The sequence below is a fragment of the Schistocerca gregaria genome, chromosome 5 (assembly GCF_023897955.1).
Source record: "Schistocerca gregaria isolate iqSchGreg1 chromosome 5, iqSchGreg1.2, whole genome shotgun sequence".
In the NCBI taxonomy this organism is placed as follows: domain Eukaryota; kingdom Metazoa; phylum Arthropoda; class Insecta; order Orthoptera; family Acrididae; genus Schistocerca; species Schistocerca gregaria.
This window is the reverse complement of record NC_064924.1, coordinates 657,657,335-657,676,215: the sequence shown is the minus strand read 5'-3', so window position 1 is coordinate 657,676,215 and position 18,881 is coordinate 657,657,335.

Sequence of the window (18,881 nt, the reverse complement as noted above, 5' to 3'; positions counted from 1 at the left end):
ATCCAATGGCTGTTAGCAGAATATGGAATCGGTGTGGTCAGGAGGGTAATACGGAACGCTGTGCTGGATCCCAACGGCCTCGTATCACTAGCAGTCGAGATTACAGGCATCTTACCCGCATGGCTGCAACGGATCGTGCAGCCACGTCTCGACCCCTGAATCAACATATGGGGACGTTTGCAGGACAACAACAGTTCGACGACGTTCGCAGCAGCATACACTATCAGCTCGGAGACCGTGGCTGCGGGAATCCTTGACGCTGCATCACAGACAGGAGCGCCTGCGATGTTGTACTCAACGACGAACCGGGGTGCACGAATGGCAAAATGTCATTTTTTCGCCTGCATCCAGTTTTTGTTTACAGCATCATGGTGGTCGCATACTTGTTTGGCGACATCGCGGTGAAAGCCCATTGGAAGCGTGTATTCATCATCGCCATACTGGCGTATCACCCGGCGTGATGGTATGGGGTGCCACTGGTTACACGTCTCGGTCACCTCTTGTTCGCACTGACGGCACTTTGAACAGTGGACGTTACATTTCAGATGTCTTACGACCTGTGGCTCTACCCTTCATTCGATCCCTGCGGAAACAGGATATGCACGACCGCATGTTGCAGGTCCTGTACGGGACTTTCTGGGTACAGAAAATGTTCGACTGCTGCCCTGGCCAGCACATTCTCCAGATCTCTCACCAATTGAAAACGTCTGGTCAATGGTGACCGAGCAACTGGCTCGTCACAATACGCCAGTCACTACTCTTGATGGACTGTGTTATTGTGTTGTAGCTGCATGGGCAGCTGTACCTGTACACGCCATCCAAGCTCTGTTTGACTCAATGCCCAGGCGTATCAAGGCCGTTATTACGGACAGACGTGGTTGTTCTGGGTACTGATTTGTCAGGATCAATGCACCCAAATTGCGTGAAAATGTAATCACATGTCAGTTCTAGTATAATACATTTGTCCAATGAATACCCGTTTATCATCTCCATTTCTTCTTGGTGTAGTAATTTTGATGGCCAGTAGTGTAGTTCTAAGTTCTGGAGGACTGATGACATCAGATGTTAAGTCCCATAGCCATTTCAACCATAGGAAACTGAAATGTGGATAAGGTGTGGATCTTACACCGTCGGCGTCGTTGAAGAAGGGATTGTCGAAATTTCTCTCCTGAGGGGGTGACATAGGGAATGAAATGTTTTTTGAAAATACGTCGCTATTAAGGCAATTATGCACCCAGAACTAAAACGAATTTGTATTTGGTTTCTCAGTCAGAAATTTAAAAAAAAATACATGTTTCAGTATTTTTGGAATTTTAACCATTAAGGGGGTAAGATAGGGGGTGATAAGTTTATTTGAAAATTAATTAGTATTAAAAAAACTATATAGGCATTTTATAGCCATAGCTGTGAAAGTTCATATCCGACTTTCTAATTTAAAAAAAATGTAATACATGTCACAGTGTTTTTGCAAATTCAGTCCCTAAGGAGGCGAAATAAGGGATGAAAATTTTTAGGAAAATATTTCGTTGTGTTAAAAAATTTAAAGATGAATCTATGAAAATTGCTACTTCACTTCTCTCGGTTACCATGCAAGGAAATACGTGGTAGATCATAATAGTTCCTGTGGAGATAGCATCACAAGAACGCAAAAGGCTTGATTGACTAAAGCCTGGGACTCCAGTTGCCAGAATTACTTTTAGGTCAGAAGTACGTGCGGGAAAGACCATGCATCTATGGCCTTAATTAACATGAAAAGTCTAGATCGGGTTGCAATTAGTGAATAACAACAAAAAATCTGAGCAGACCATACAATCTACGCGAGCGAGTCTAAGCTAGATCGAAATATTATGTTTATGCACTCAAAAATGGTTAATTATGTGATCCAGGCGACATAAATTTCTGAACGCGTCAATGGTGGTAACCAACAGGAAATACGTTGCGAAAGGAGGCCACCATCAGCTGGTAAACTAAAGACACGGCTAAGCAGCTGCCCGAACTTTACAGAACACTCGGATCATGGCGCCACGTCGCTATTTTCTGAAGTCTTCCAAATTCCCCCTCCCACCCCGAACCTTCCCTCCCATTCGCGCAGTTGGTATGTCCACTCCATTCCATGCCAGCTACCACCCACCGCGGACGCCCAGTTTTTCGCTTCCCGACTTTGTTCGTAGTGTCAAAGAAAGCGCCGGAGGTGCGTGTGTCGACGTTCTCAGTCCATTCAATCGGCGGAAATACTACCGGAAACCAATTTATACAGTATGTATCTATTCCGAAACACAGTAAAACAATTTGAATGAAGCTGTATGCTAATTACGTATATTAACTACACTAATAAGCCTAAACATCTACCCGTCTTATGTTCTCAACCTTCAGCAATATTCTCAAGAAACGCAAAGCATGAAATTCTCTATTGCGCGCGTGTTTCTCGTACCTAACCATTTTATGTGCGATTTTTTGTAGACGAGCTAGTGAATAGTAGACTTCAGGAAGACTGATAAGAAAATCACTTCTTTTGCTCGCAAATATTGTAAACTTCATTGGTTCAAATGGCTCTGAGTACTATGGGACTTAACATCTGAGGACAACAGTCCCCTGCAACTTACAACTACTTAAACCTAACTAATGTAAGGACATCACACACATCCATGCTCAAGGCAGGATTCGAACCTGCGACCGTAGCGGTCGCGCGGTTCCACACTGAAGCGCCTAGAACCGCTCGGCCACCCCGGCCGCCGTGAAAAATTCTTTGTAGCCCAAATATGTAAAGGTGCACATAACAGTGAATGTCCTTACTCTCCTACAAATTAGAACTATAAAAAGTATGGGTATTACAGCTCTTATTTGTCCAGTCCATCACGTTCCCAGAAATTTCGGAGCAGGTACGAATTCCTCTCTCTACGCGCTGTGTAGCGTTGATAATGTCTATTACTGGAGAAGTATTGCAGAATAGAGCATGTACACCATCCCACCAAAATGTTCCAAGACTGAGTTTACTCTTGGCGTGCAAACGACGTCACCTCGGCAATTATGTTGGCAGCTTGAACTAATTACTGGAAACAACATGTGCATTCGCCCAGGCAGTTCTGAGGCACCTGTGTTAAGCAGTGACGTGCGGCAGCTGTGTCTCAACGTTGCTGAGCAACACCTCTAAATTGGAGCAGCAGCGCTAAGCCAAACACGAGGGCTGTCCAGAAAGTAAGATACGATCGGTCGCGAAATGGAAACGACTAGGAAAATCCGATAAAGCTTTGCAGAGATATGTTGGGCAGTGTCTGTAGTATGACTCTAGGTAGAATTATGTCGCTCTTTTCATTCCTGAGCTCATAGTGAGCGCGTAAAGATGTTCTAGAAAATAGTGTCTCCCGCCAAGTACGAGGGCCTGGTGAGAATTTTCCCCTGAAGCTATGCAACCAACATTACATAACTGTCGTGCGGTTTCTTCTTCAAGACAATTCTCTGCCTTATTCTGTAGGGGCAATGAAGATGTTCCTGCATCGTTTCAATTGGAAATGTTTGGTTACCCACAATACAACCCGTAATTGCCTCCCACTGAGTTTTATCTCTGCTCAAACGAACCGCTGGCTACGAAGACAACATTTTGGCACAGACAACGAGCTTTAGGCCAGCGTAGAGAATTGGCGGAAAGCACTGGCGGCTGCCTTCTGTGACGAGGGTATTGGAAGACTGTATAGAACACTGAAGTATTAAAACCGCCTTCTTAACTTTTCTCTGCTTTAAAATGGACATAAACATCGTCGACCTGAAGGGAAAAATGGCTCAATACCTTTTTGTATACTTCCAGTGTGGCGTAACATGGAAAGACAATGTGAGTTTTGTAATGTGTAAAGAAAACTCTGAACTGAGATGCATTGGAATGTTTCTGGAAAGATGTTGCTACTCTACGAAGAAACGGCTTACGGATCTCCTGTATTATTGAAACTCCAGTACCACCCGCGTCTGTGAATCGTGCAAATAGTAAGTGACTAAAGAAATTGTAAAAGCTGAAAGCAGAGTTTCGCGATGTGTGGTAGCATACAAGTGTATTAAAAATACACAGTTAAGTACAATATAGTACTCTATCAAACGGTTCAAATGGCTCTGAGCACTGTGGGACTTAACATCTCAGGTCATCAGTCCCCTAGAACTCAGAACCACTTAAACCTAACTAACCTAATGACATCACACACATCCATGACCGAGGCAGCATTCGAACCTGCGACCGTAGCGGTCGCGCGGTCCCAGACTGAAGCACCTAGAAACGCTCCGGCCGGCGACCTCAAGGGACTTTTACTTCTGTGGTTAACGGATTCGGCCAGTTACTGACCATGTTCGAACCTCATACCATGTTGGTAGGCGGTGGCTGTGAAGGAGCAGCCGTTGCGAATTTCACAATCGTTAACTGCTCCGTTGCGGTAGCCACAAAAATAAAGGTTTCTTGCGGTCGAGACTGTTTATGCCCATGTCAAAGCGCTATAAAAAACCACTGTTCGAGATAAATGTTCTCAAAAATTACTTTCTCTACTTTGTATTAATTCAGTCCCCAAACTATCTGGACTGACGGGGTAGATCGAAACATTAAGGCCCTTGCCTCGCGTTTTTTAGAACTATCTTTCCCCTAAGTCCCGGTTTCACTCAAAATGAATATGGTAACTCTAGACCGACAAGACCGCACTTGGATATTGTACCTGTTCGTTAAAAACTAATGAGCACATAGATTCTCCCAAGAGTCTTTTGAGTCCACTATACACTACGCAGGAACGACAAACCCAGACTTCATTATCAGCGCATTAGCTGACCAATAAAGATTAAGTTGAGAAAGGATTTACAAAAAAAGAAGGTAAAGCAGGAAGTTTATTGTCTAATGCTTGATCTATGGGTCACTAGAGACGAAGCACAAGCTCGACTAGGAAAAGTATGGGGAAAGAGACTGATGTCGTTTCCAGTAGACGCCTACCTTAACTGATTTAGGGAAAGAGCAGAAATGCGGTACCCATGGTTGATCCACTGCACCCTCTTACTCGGCATAGGCGGAAGGTAGGTATTATGAGCCAGATGTTAAGTATGTTTAATAACAGTATCGAAAAACTTTAAAAAAATATCTCAGAGATCACGTGGCGAAAAGAGCTTAGCCTTAGAATCAATATTCGACAACTTATTAAAAAAGGCTATACATCCATTAGCTTGTGAACGAGCCTGACGGCGACGGAAATACTACAAAATCGGAGCTGCCGACATTTCAGATAGAGTCCTAATACCTCGGAAAAATCTACTGAGTTTATTACATTGCGGAATGCGAAATGTCTTCAACACTCGACGTGTTTTAGGTAGCGACCATGAAAATAAACGCAGACCAAATGGATTAAAATCACGCATCTGACACAACGTAATATAATTTTTATATGATAAAATACAGTTTGCTACGCATTTTGACTGATTTACGCAGCATATCTTTTGATGTAGGCTTGTTGTTAATCATGGGCTTTACTGGAAAATCGACTGGGGTAACTGGAAGTTTCACTGTAACAGGCAAAGCATTTTGAAAGGCTGTACTTCCACAGGGAATGATGAACTATTATTACATAAGTAGTTTTCATTGGAAATTAACCCTTCTGTAAATGAATATAATAAGCAGCGTATACTCGTCTAAAATCTTATAGAACAGCAGTAAGAGATGAATCATCATAATCTGTGACATATTCTCAATATCTTTTTGTATACTTCCAGTGCGACGTAACATGGAAAGACAATGTGAGTTTTGTAATGTGTAAAGCAAACTCTGAACTGAGCTGCATTGGAATGTTTCTGGAAAGATGTTGCTACTCTACGAAGAAACGGCTTACGTATCTCCTGTATGATTCAAACTCCAGTACCACCCGCGTCTGTGATTCGTGCAAATAGCAACTGACTAAAGAAACTGTAAAAGCTGAAATCAGAGTTGCACAATATGTGAGAGTATACAAGTGTCTTAAAATTACACAGTTAAGTCCAATATATTAGTCTACCAGCGAACCACCGAATTGCATAAGAAATGCTGCTTTCAAACCATCGAAGTGCACAAGAAATGCTGCTTTGAATCTACGACAGATTTTCTTCTCAGAAAATTACCTCAGCCCTGCATATCTCTGCAGTGAAAACAAAGCGTTGTGATAAAAATTATAGATTGGAAACCTACAGGCAGTCTTCTTCATGCGCTGACTTTTGAACGAAACTGGGAGGGGGCGTAGCTGTGGAAAAGAAATTATTCTTCGCCATTCGCTATTACGTAAAGTGTTAAGTAGCTGTGATGGAGCATCCAGTGGTAACTTAACACCTTATAGTTACGGAAAGCTGAACTTCTCGAGCGTGTCTTCAGTTGTCTTGCAGTAGAATATGCATTAGCATTTTCTTCAGGAAAGGTAAAAAATGGTGTTGTCCTTGTTAATTTCTTTTCCTTCCCATCCAAGTCTTCGTCCCTTTATGCTAATGAGTCTCTGAGCTGATAAGCATCGAAGAAAACATTTTGCTACTATGTTCTTCACTTTGTCGTACGTTGTACTGATTCACACTCAAATTTCTCCCTATCAAATTAACACGACAGTAAATTTATTTTACATAAACCTTTACAAATGGATCCCTCGTGAATTACACAGGAATTGATATCAATACGCACTCCATTACGGAAATGACTGAATCGTTATAAGAAGGGCTACCCAAGTCCGGAGATATCCGGATCGAAGCCAGATGAAGGAAATAATTTCAGTCGGAGATTAGTCTGAATGGAAGAGGAGAGTCGATATCTGTTCCTGATCATCAGATGCTGCACCCTTCTTTTCGGTAATTCTTTAATATTTCTACCATGTCTGACAGAGTGAAGAAGCTTTATGGAAACCAGATGTGGATCTTCTTGCTAAAGCAATTCTGTCCATCACCTACACTACACTCTTACAACTCTTCCACTCAGCAGAGTAATGTTAAGACCCCACTTCTGGGACAGTATTGTACAAAACTGGCAGTAGAGCATCCCTGCATAAGTCATCACTGGCCCTTTGACAAGGACACTAATAGTTTTTATCGTTCCACGGACATTAACGGTACACGTGATAATGTCTAGATGAATACACAGATAAAGAGAAAGCAAGGGTCACCTTCCTGTCCAGCGAGTACACACAGTGGTGGTTAGCTAATGACTGCGCCAACAAGCGCCCAAAATACAACAAAACCTCAATTATACAGGCGTTTAAACCAGAACCGTAAGTAACCCGAACACAGTACAAAAAGCTCTAAGTTCAAATACAGGAGACCTAGTCTTTGTTTAGTCACTTGAACGTACGAAGATAAGCTCATTTTGCGACGCAAATTTACATCGGCTTATTTTCTGATAGCCTGGGAACAAAGTACAGCTTCGTACCACAGCTTGCTACGTAAGTAAATAGACTTTGCAACAAGCCAAGAATTTTATTGTCTCCCGTTAGACACAGGAACAGGCGAGAGCTTTTAGCTGCAATGTGACAGAGAAGTGAGCCACAAAATTATGGACAATCTACTGTTTCATAATACATTGAGTAACAGAAATTAATATATATTTTCGTTTGCAACTTGGGTTTTACTGATCACAAGTTCACACTATTCAGGTTTATCAGGGGAAGATTTTGTATTTACGTGTCACTCAGTACAAACAAACGAAAAGAAAAACGCGTGCAAATGCGTCAAACAAAACTAAAGTTCACGAACATCCTGGTACATATTTTGATTACATTTGGTATTTTACTAACCACTAATGATTTTTCGCATTCAATTTGTGTATGAAACTACCAGGAGCAGAACTGTAGCCTTCTTTAAAAGTGTGTAACGAAAGGAGCTACATACATCAAGGCATAATTCAATACTGGTTGCACCGTCTTTAAATTGTTATCACCACAAAGTCTGTGTACTAATGTTGTGTACAACATACAATGTCATCATTTAGCGTGGTTTGACGTCATTACGAAGGAAGCATAAGTTCGGACTGATCGTAGATGGGTGGAAGAATCAGTCGAGGGATTGCAGGAAAACCATCCCCACACTCACTTACAATAATTTGGGCAAAAAAGACGTAACAACTGCACCAGAAAGTCTGCAAGGGGATATGATCCCCGGGGCACAACTAAAGTCATAGATTCTGTGTCTATTGCATGTCGATACATCCGAAAGAGACAAGTATTTCGGCGAGTGAATATCTGTTGAGTGTATAGTATTTTACGGGAGCAGACGAGGACTTGAATTTGATGTTAAAGACAATTATACCACGTTAGTGATTGATCTTTGAGCAACAAGAGGATAGCTCTGTGATTTTCTGTATGTGACACAAAAAAATTTCTATCACTAGTTACACATCCGTATCGAAACATATAACTAGTTTCGGTGCATAAGCATTTCGTAGTGGAAGAGCAAAGTAATTCACATATGCTATGAATAAAAGAATCAGTATACATTTTCGGTTGAAGCAAGGAATTTACGGTAATCATGAAATTCGTGGATTTAAATTTGTTGCGTAATATCAGAAGTATAGTTCATTCAATGTGTTCAGTAAGAAACAATGCTACAGTTTAACCCAGGATCAGTCCACCTTACTAGAGTTTCTCACACAGCAATAAATACGATCAGATCAGCTTACTAAAATTTCTCATATTTTATGCAACAATAACTTGCTTCTTCTATTGACAATATCCGAACAACGGCGAAGCAAAATGTAATTTTGGCAACGTATAAACACGAAATGAGTTTCACTTCGGCGAAGTCAGAGAAGCTTCACTGTTCCTCCCAGCCGGACCTCGTGACTTCACAGAAAACAGTTCTGAATGGACCACCAGTGCGATAACGGGAACCGTCCCACGTGCTTTTTGCTTCACTCCTACGAATGGTATGCATTTTGCAAGTGTTCCTCAAATCCTTCCACTGATGGAAGCGATGAGGAAAAAACTGAGAAAACAAAAATCGAAGGAGAAAAAGAAGACGAACAATTTAACACCGTTTATTGGCGAAATTCTCTGTAAGTAGCTATCTAGAACGTGCCGTAGCTTAAATTATTACTGCACATAAGTATGATAATTATGATGATGTTTGATTTGTAGGGCGCTCAAATGTGCTGTCTTTCGTGCCGTACAAAGTCCCAATTTCTACACAGTCCAATTTTGCCACTGTCACGACTGATGATGATGATGATGAAATGGTGAGGACAACACAAACACGAAGTCGCCGGGGCACATAAAGAAGTCATCACTGGTAAATGTTTCCTCAATTAGTCTACGTTTTGAGTAACTAGACGCATGTAATTCATGCGCATAAACCAATAATGTGTGATTCTGTCAAGAAATATTGTACCGCAGTGTAAATACATGTTTAGGACATTATCATTCGTTAAGCAACAGTGATAAGTATTCAATAAATAACTGTTGTAATCTACCAGCGTCAACATCTCTGACGACTGGAGAAACAGTAAATGAAAAATCGTTTAATTACAACAATATCGGTACCTTGTAAGTAATGTTTACAGTGACGTCGTTACATCAAAACTTCATCCACTCGTTCATAAGGTATTGCATGCCGTATTCCAGTTATAAAGCAGTGAATTAACTAAAGAATGCTTAACTATATTAGCGCAAAGTTGGTGACGAAACAGTTTAAGAATCTTTTTGTCGCAATAAACCTACTGATCACACGGAACACCTTATTACAACACAGTTCTGCAGTAAAATCTCCGATACGAGTTATATAATTCTCAGCCCACTAAGTGGCCGAACAAAAGCTTTCATGTTTTCCGTAATTTTGGCAGTAGATGCATATTTAGTTATGGGGAAGACAATCTCAGGAGAAAACCGATATGACGAAATCTCCTATCGAAAGATTTATGAGCTGGAATTCGAACCAGTCGAAATTCCCGTGGCTGCTCCTGAACACGCTGCAGTTAGATACATCATTGTTCGCCTTTAATCGCTAATAATGAACAAAAGAAGAGAACTGATAGTTCTGTCGGTGTTGAGTATCACGGACGACACCACAAGGTTCACACGTGAGAGACGGGACGAGGCGCGGTCACCCGCTTGGAGCCGGCACGCCGAGCACGTGTTACCTGGAGTGCGGGGGCGGACGCCGACCTGGAAAGCGGCCGACGCTGGAACTCTGGCTGGAGCTGGAGGCGCTGTTCCGGCGCGCCGCTCGCAGCTGGACTGACGCGCATCAACGGACGCGGCGCCGTCCAGCCGCGACGGTGGCGCCGCCGGCGGCCGGCGCGCGAACCTCCACAGCCGCCGCCGCTCCGCGCTCCGACGCGTCGGCCTGAGCCGTCCGATTGCTACAATCGATAGAGCATCCTGCAACGGTCGCCAGAGCTAGGTATATGCTCTATATACTGTCGCAGCCACTGACACTACCTGAGCACCATGCTCGCCGACAAACTTATGCAGTCCGCTTTCAAGGAGCAGCGCTTGAGCGATCAGTTAGCCTGCCGCCCCCAAGGTCAGTGCGTGACCTTGGCAAGAGCGGCTCCGACTCAAGAAGACGGGCAGCTGATTTCAAACTGGCGACACCCCAGGTAACGGACTTTATGTAATAAACGGGATGGCGGTAGAGATAAATCGCATTCTACTTGTGTGCAGTAGCATAAACTTTACAGACTATATGAACGAAGTGAGTTAAGAGGCTATAAGATAAATATCAACAAAAGAAAAAACAAAGCCAATGGAATGCAGTCGAATTTTAGCAAGATATGCTGAAGGAATTAGATTAAGAAACGACACAACAGGTGGTAGATAAGTTGGCTGTTTGGGATGCAGAATAGCACGATGGCCGAAGTAGTGAGGATATAAAATAGGCGATTGAGTAGACATCTGTTCACATTGAATATACACTACTGGCTATTAAAATTGCCACACCAAGACGAAATGCAGATGATAAACGGGTATTCATTGGACGAATATATTATACTACAACTGACATGTGATTACATTTTCACTCAATTTGAGAAATCAGTACCCAGAACAACCACCTCTGGCCGTAATAACGGCCTTGATACGCCTGGGCATTGATTCAAACAGAGCTTGGATGGCGTGTACAGGTACAGCTGCCCATGCAACTTCAACACAATACCACAGTTCATCAAGAGTAGTGACTGGTGTATTGCTCGGACACCATTGACCAGCCGTTTTCAATTGGTGAGAGATCTGGAGAGTGTGCTGGCCAGGGCAGCGGCCGAACATTTTCTGTATCCAGAAAGGCCCGTACAGGACCTGCAACATGCGGTCGTGCATTATCCTGCTGAAATGTAGGGTTTCGCAGGGATCGAATGAAGGGTAGAGCCACGGCTCGTAACACATCTGAAATGTAACGTCCACTGTTCAAAGTGCCGTCGATGCGAACAAGAGGTGAACGAGACGTGTAACCAATATCACCCCATAACATCACGCCGGATGATACGCCAGTATCGCGATGATGAATACACGCTTCCAATGTGCGTTCACCGCGATGTCGCCAAACACGGATGCGACCATCATGATGATGTAAACAGAACCTGGATTTATCCGAAATAATGACGTTTTGCCATTCGTGCATCCAGGTTTGTCGTTGAGTACACCATCGCAGGCGCTCCTGTCTGTGATGCAGCGTCGAGGGTAACCGCAGCCATGGTCTCCGAGCTGATAGTCCATGCTGCTGCAAAGATAGTCGAACTGTTCGTGCAGATTGTTGTTGTCTTGCAAACGCCCCCATGTGTTGACTCAGGAATCGAGACGTGGCTGCACGATCCGTTACAGCCATGCGGATAAGATGCTCGTCAATTCGACTGATGGTAATACGAGGCCGTTGGGATCCAGCACGGCGTTCCGTATTACCCTCCTGAACCCACCGATTCCATATTCTGCTAACACTCATTGGATCTCGACCAACGCGAGCAGCAATGTCGCGATACGATAAACCGCAATCGCCATAAGCTACAATCCGACCTTTATCAAAGTCGGAAACGTGATGATCAGCATTTCACCTCCTTAACAAGGCATCACAGCAACGTTTCACCAGGCAACGCCGGTCAACTGCTGTTTGTGTATGAGAAATGAGAAATCGGTTGCAAACTTTCCTGATGTCAGCACGTTGCAGGTGTCGCCACCGGCGCCAGCCTTGTGTGAATGCTCTGAAAAGCTAATCATTTGCATATCACAGCATCTTCTTCCTGTCGGTTAAATTTCGCGTCTCTAGCACATCTTCGTGGTGTAGCAATTTTAATGGCCAATAGTGTACATTAAAGTTAAGTATTGTCAATCTTATTCATAGAAATAAAACTACTAATGCTATTTTCTTGAATTGTTGTACAGCATTCCGAGAACGGAGCATCCCTTAGGCACCCTGTACGAGACAGTGTATAATACGCCAGTACTTGCTATATCCTTGAGGATGTTTGATTCCAGTGATATTGACAAAAACAGGCTATTTAAGGAGGAAAGGCGCCTAATCTGGAAACTTCTTGCAAAAACCCTGTTGCTGAGGACAGTCAAGAGAAGATTTTGAGATCGAGGTGGAAGCAGAAGTAGCTTGAGTAACTTTGGAGAAAAGAGTCAGTCGTTATATTATAGAAGATACAATCCAGCCCCTTGTCTGAACGGATACACTGAAATATGACTAACGGGAATATACACTCCTGGAAATTGAAATAAGAACACCGTGAATTCATTGTCCCAGGAAGGGGAAACTTTGTTGACACATTCCTGGGGTCAGATACATCACATGATCACACTGACAGAACCACTGGCACATAGACACAGGCAACAGAGCATGCACAATGTCAGCACTAGTACAGTGTATATCCACCTTTCGCAGCAATGCAGGCTGCTATCCTCCCATGGAGACGATCGTAGAGATGCTGGATGTAGTCCTGTGGAACGGCTTGCCATACCATTTCCACCTGGCGCCTCAGTTGGACCAGCGTTCGTGCTGGACGTGCAGACCGCGTGAGACGACGCTTCATCCAGTCCCAAACATGCTCAATGGGGGACAGATCCGGAGATCTCGCTGGCCAGGGTAGTTGACTTACACCTTCTAGAGCAAGTTGGGTAGCACGGGATACGTGCGGACGTGCATTGTCCTGTTGGAACAGCAAGTTCCCTTGCCGGTCTAGGAAAGGTAGAACGATGGGTTCGATGACGGTTTGGATATACCGGGCACTATTCAGTGTCCCCTCGACGATCACCAGAGGTGTACGGCCAGTGTAGGAGATCGCTCCCCACACCATGATGCCGGGTGTTGGCCCTGTGTGCCTCGGTTGTATGCAGTCCTGATTGTGGCGCTCACCTGCACGGCGCCAAACACGCATACGACCATCATTGGCACCAAGGCAGAAGCGACTCTCATCGCTGAAGACGACACGTCTCCATTCGTCCCTCCATTCACGCCTGTCGCGACACCACTGGAGGCGGGCTGCACGATGTTGGGGCGTGAGCGGAAGACGGCCTAACGGTGTGCGGGACCGTAGCCAAGCTTCATGGAGACGGTTGCGAATGGTCCTCGCCGATACCCCAGGAGCAACAGTGTCCCTAATTTTCTGGGAAGTGGCGGTGCGGTCCCCTACGGCACTGCGTAGGATCCTACGGTCTTGGCGTGCATCCGTGCGTCGCTGCGGTCCGGTCCCTGGTCGACGGGCACGTGCACCTTCCGCCGACCACTGGCGACAACATCGATGTACTGTGGAGACCTCACGCCCCACGTGTTGAGCAATTCGGCCGTACGTCCACCCGGCCTCCCGCATGCCCACTATACGCCCTCGCTCAAAGTCCGTCAACTACACATACGGTTCACGTCCACGCTGTCGCGGCATGCTACCAGTGTTAAAGACTGCGATGGAGCTCCGTATGCCACGGCAAACTGGCTGACACTGACGGCGGCGGTGCACAAATGCTGCGCAGCTAGCGCCATTCGGCGGCCAACACCGCGGTTCCTGGTGTGTCCGCTGTGCCGTGCGTGTGATCATTGCTTGTACAGCCCTCTTCCAGTGTCCAGAACAAGTATGGTGGGTCTGACACACCGGTGTCAATGTGTTCTTTTTTCCATTTCCAGGAGTGTATATCTCACCCCTCGTGAATATGAGGCGAGCATTTTAAGTATTGATACTTACACACAGAGTAGTATAGATCGTGTATCTTTGTTGTTTCTTATTATGGTGTTTTATGGCATCAGCCGTCAATACATTTGTAAAAAAAGGAGTGGTACGTAAGGAGAAGTTGACATAATACACACGTCAAAAAAAGTTTTGCATCTCCCTGGTTCGCAGGAGTCCTGAATATAGACGTTGAATGTGGATATTGTATCCCTTTGACTGTTCAATGGTGTCACTAAACCCGCCCAAAGATGTAAACAACCGTGCATGAGCAGCGCCTTTTAGACGGAGAGTGACCGACAGCCGATTAGTTGCAGTCGTTCCACCAGCAAGGAGGTACACGCCTCGTGTTGTCTGTAGTTCAACCATGCCTAGACGGTCAGTACCGCAATTCAATAGCGTCCGCATTGTTGCTTAGTGCCAGGAAGGGCTCTGAAAAAGGGAAGTGTCCAGGCGTGTCGGAGTGGACCAAAGCGATGTTGTTCAGACACACAGACAGGAAGCGTCGATGACATGCCTCGCTGAGGCCGCCCAAGGTCTACAACCGCCGTGGATGACAGCTGCGTACGGATTATGACTCGGAGGAACGCCGGCAGCAATGCCACCATGTTGAATAACGCTTTTTGTGCAGCCACAGGACGTCGAGTTACGGTTCAAACTGTGCGCAATAGGCTCCATGTTGAGCAACGTTACTCCCGACGTCCATCTTTGCAACCACGACACCATGAAGCACGGACAGATGGGGCCAACAACATGCTGAGTGGACTGCTCTGGATTGGCATCACGTTCTTTTCACCGATGAGTGTGGCATACGCCTTCAACCAGACAATCGTCGGAGACGTGTTTGGAGGCAACCCGATCAGGCTGAACACCTTAGGCACACTGTCCAGCGAGTGCAGCAAGGTGGAAGTTCCCTGATGTTTTCTGGTGGCATTATGTGGGGCTGGCGTACGCCATTGGTGGTCATGGAAGGCGACTGTACGATACGTGAATGCCATTCTCCGATAAATAGTGCAACCATATCGGCAGCATGTTGCCGAGGCATTTGTTTTCATGGACGACGATTCGCAGCCCCATCGTGCACATCTTGTTACTGCCATCCCTCAGGATAACGACATCGCTCGACTAGAGTGGCCAGCACGTTCTCCAGACATGAACCCTGTCGAACATGCTTCGGATGGATTAAAAAGGGCTGTTCATGAACGACGTGACCCACCAAACACTCTGAGGGATCTAACCCGAATCGCCATAGAGGAGTGGGACAATCTGGACCAACAGTGTCTGACGAACTTGTGGATAGTATGCCACGACGAATTCAGGCATGCATCAACGCAAGAGGACGTGCTGCTGGGTATTAGAGGTACCGGTGTGCACAGTAATCTGGACCACCACCCCTGAAGGTCTCGCTGTATGGTAGTACAACATGCAATGTGAGGTTTACATGAGCAATAAAAATGGCGGAAATGATGTTTATGTTGATCTCGATTCCAATTTTCTGTACAGGTTCCGGAACTCTTGGAACCGAGATGATCCAAAACTTTTTTTGATGTGTGAATGATGTGCAAGGAGGATACCAGGGAATTTCGCATCTCCTGATAGATATCTAATAAAACACTGATGGATACAACGTATCTAGTCACATACAATAGTGGACATAGAAGCGTAAGTGACAACCTAAGCTCTAGGACAGCGGACTCAAGTACTTTTGAGAAGTTTATGCAAAGCAGCGCTACAATGAAGTGTGGACTGAGGTATTAATACAACATCAGACAGCTGTAGTGACACAAATAACATCATAAAAAAGTATAAGAATTTAAAACAACAAGAACTTATTCTACCTAAAGTCTTGATCGAAACCTCAGATCACCTGCTTGATAGTGTGGTGGCGAGACCTTTTTACGAATTTTCAGTCACCAACTTTCTCTTCCGAATGCGAAAATATTTTGTTGAGTTCATCTGGGAATGCAATGCAGCAACGGTTCTGCGTAGCAGTGGATTCAACAAGACGTTAGTAGGTTTCTGGAATTATGCGGCTGCGCAGAGATCACGCAATGCCCGCAAATTACTAGCCGGAGCTGACGTCCGACAGCGTCGTAGACGAGATGTGTTCCACCGGGTTCAGAGCAGGAGAATCTGGTGCCCCAGATATCCGCGTGGGTCGTCTATCATGCTCTTCAAACTACTGCAGCACGATTCTGGCCTTGTCACATGGACAAATGCTGCCGAAAGATGCCACCGCCGCTGTGAAAGACATCAAGCGTGAAATGATGCAGCTGATCTGCAACAGTATTCACGTAGACCACAGATGTCAATGTGCTGTTATGGCACAGAATAGTAAGGGATAGAAATCAGAAACTTTTTTTTATTAAAACTCACTCAAGTTGCCTTAGACAAATTCCAGTCGTGTTAGAGACAGAGGCGGCAGCACAAAGGGAGCCATTATGGCGCAAGTGGGTCAGATCGACGAAATTATCTGACGAGTAAGGAATAAACAGTCAACAGAAGAGAGGCCGGAGAGCCAAAGGAAGCGAGAAAAGCATATTCCTTAGCTCGTAAGGCATGTTCCAAGAAACTATATCTCTTCCATATGAGCACATTCGCCACGGCTAAGAGACGATGTGTTTGGTCAACATGGGAGCACGTATTGGTCGTCTGCTGAATAGGAACTCTGCGGCCGCTCCAGCACTCTGTCGTCACATCTGTCATAGATTTCTTCCTATTCTGGTTTACGGAGAGGACAACGCTGCGACCTCAACGTTCTGTGATGACGCGTGGACGTCTAACTTGTTGAGAACTTTTAACATAGCAGCGCGTCAGCAATAGTGAATAATTAAATGATAATAAAGAATAAAATGATAATAAAGAATAAAGAATAATAATAATAATAATAATAATAATAAAGAATAAAATGATAATAAAGAATCAATAATTAAATGATAATAAAGAATCCCTCCCCTCATGAACCATGGACCTTGCCGTTGGTGGGGAGGCTTGCGTGCCTCAGCGATACAGATGGCCGTACCGTAGGTGCAACCACAACGGAGGGGTATCTGTTGAGAGGCCAGACAAACATATGGTTCCTGAAGAGGGGCAGCAGCCTTTTCAGTAGTTGCAGGGGCAACAGTCTGGATGATTGACTGATCTGGCCTTGCAACATTAACCAAAACGGCCTTGCTGTGCTGGTACTGCGAACGGCTGAAAGCAAGGGGAAACTACAGCCGTAATTTTTCCCGAGGACATGCAGCTTTACTGTATGATTAAATGATGATGGCATCCTCTTGGGTAAAATATTCCGGAGGTAAAATAGTCCCCCATTCGGATCTCCGGGCGGGGACTACTCAGGAGGATGTCGTTATCAGGAGAAAGAAAACTGGCGTTCTACGGATCGGAGCGTGGAATGTCAGATCCCTTAATCGGGCAGGTATGTTAGAAAATTTAAAAAGGGAAATAGATAGGTTTAAGTTAGATATAGTGGGAATTAGTGAAGTTCGGTGGCAGGAGGAACTAGACTTCTGGTCAGGTGACTACAGGGTTATAAACACAAAATCAAATAGGGGTAATGCAGGAGTAGGTTTAATAATGAATACGAAAATAGGAATGCGGGTAAGCTACTACAAACAGCATAGTGAACGCATTATTGTGGCCAAGATAGATACGAAGCCCACACCTACTACAGTAGTACGAGTTTATATGCCAACTAGCTCTGCAGATGATGAAGAAATTGAAGAAATGTACGATGAAATAAAAGAAATTATTCAGATAGTGAAGGGAGACGAAAATTTAATAATAATGGGTGACTGGAATTCGAGTGTAGGAAAAGGGAGAGAAGGAAACATAGTAGGTGAATATGGATTGGGGCTAAGAAATGAAAGAGGAAGCCGCCTAGTAGAATTTTGCACAGAGCACAACTTAATCATAGCTAACACTTGGTTTAAGAATCATGAAAGAAGGTTGTATACGTGGAAGAACCCTGGAGATACTAAAAGGTATCAGATAGATTATATAATGGTAAGACAGAGATTTAGGAACCAGGTTTTAAATTGTAAGACATTTCCAGGGGCAGATGTGGACTCTGACCACAATCTATTGGTTATGACCTGTAGATTAAAACTGAAGAAACTGCAAAAAGGTGGGAAATTAAGGAGATGGGTCCTGGATAAACTGAAAGAACCAGAGGTTGTACAGAGTTTCAGGGAGAGCATAAGGGAACAAATGACAGGAATAGGGGAAAGAAATACAGTAGAAGAAGAATGGGTAGCTCTGAGGGATGTAGTAGTGACGGCAGCAGAGGATAAAGTAGGTACAAAGGCGAGGGCTGCTAGAAATCCTTGGGTAACAGAAGAAATGTTGAATTTAATTGATAAAAGGAGAAAATATAAAAATGCAGTAAATGAAGCAGGCAAAAAGGAATACAAACGTCTCAAAAATGAGATCGACAGGAAGTGCAAAATGGCTAAACAGGGATGGCTAGAGGACAAATGTAAGGATGTAGAAGCTTATCTCACTAGGGGTAAGATAGATACTGCCTACAGGAAAATTAAAGAGACCTTTGGAGAGAAGAGAACCACGTGTATGAATATCAAGAGCTCAGATGGCAGCCCAGTTCTAAGCAAAGAAGGGAAGGCAGAAAGGTGGGAGGAGTATATAGAAGGTTTATACAAGGGCGATGTACTTGAGGACAATATTATGGAAATGGAAGAGGATGTAGATGAAGACGAAATGGGAGATACGATACTGCGTGAAGAGTTTGACAGAGCACTGAAAGACCTGAGTCGAAACAAGGCCC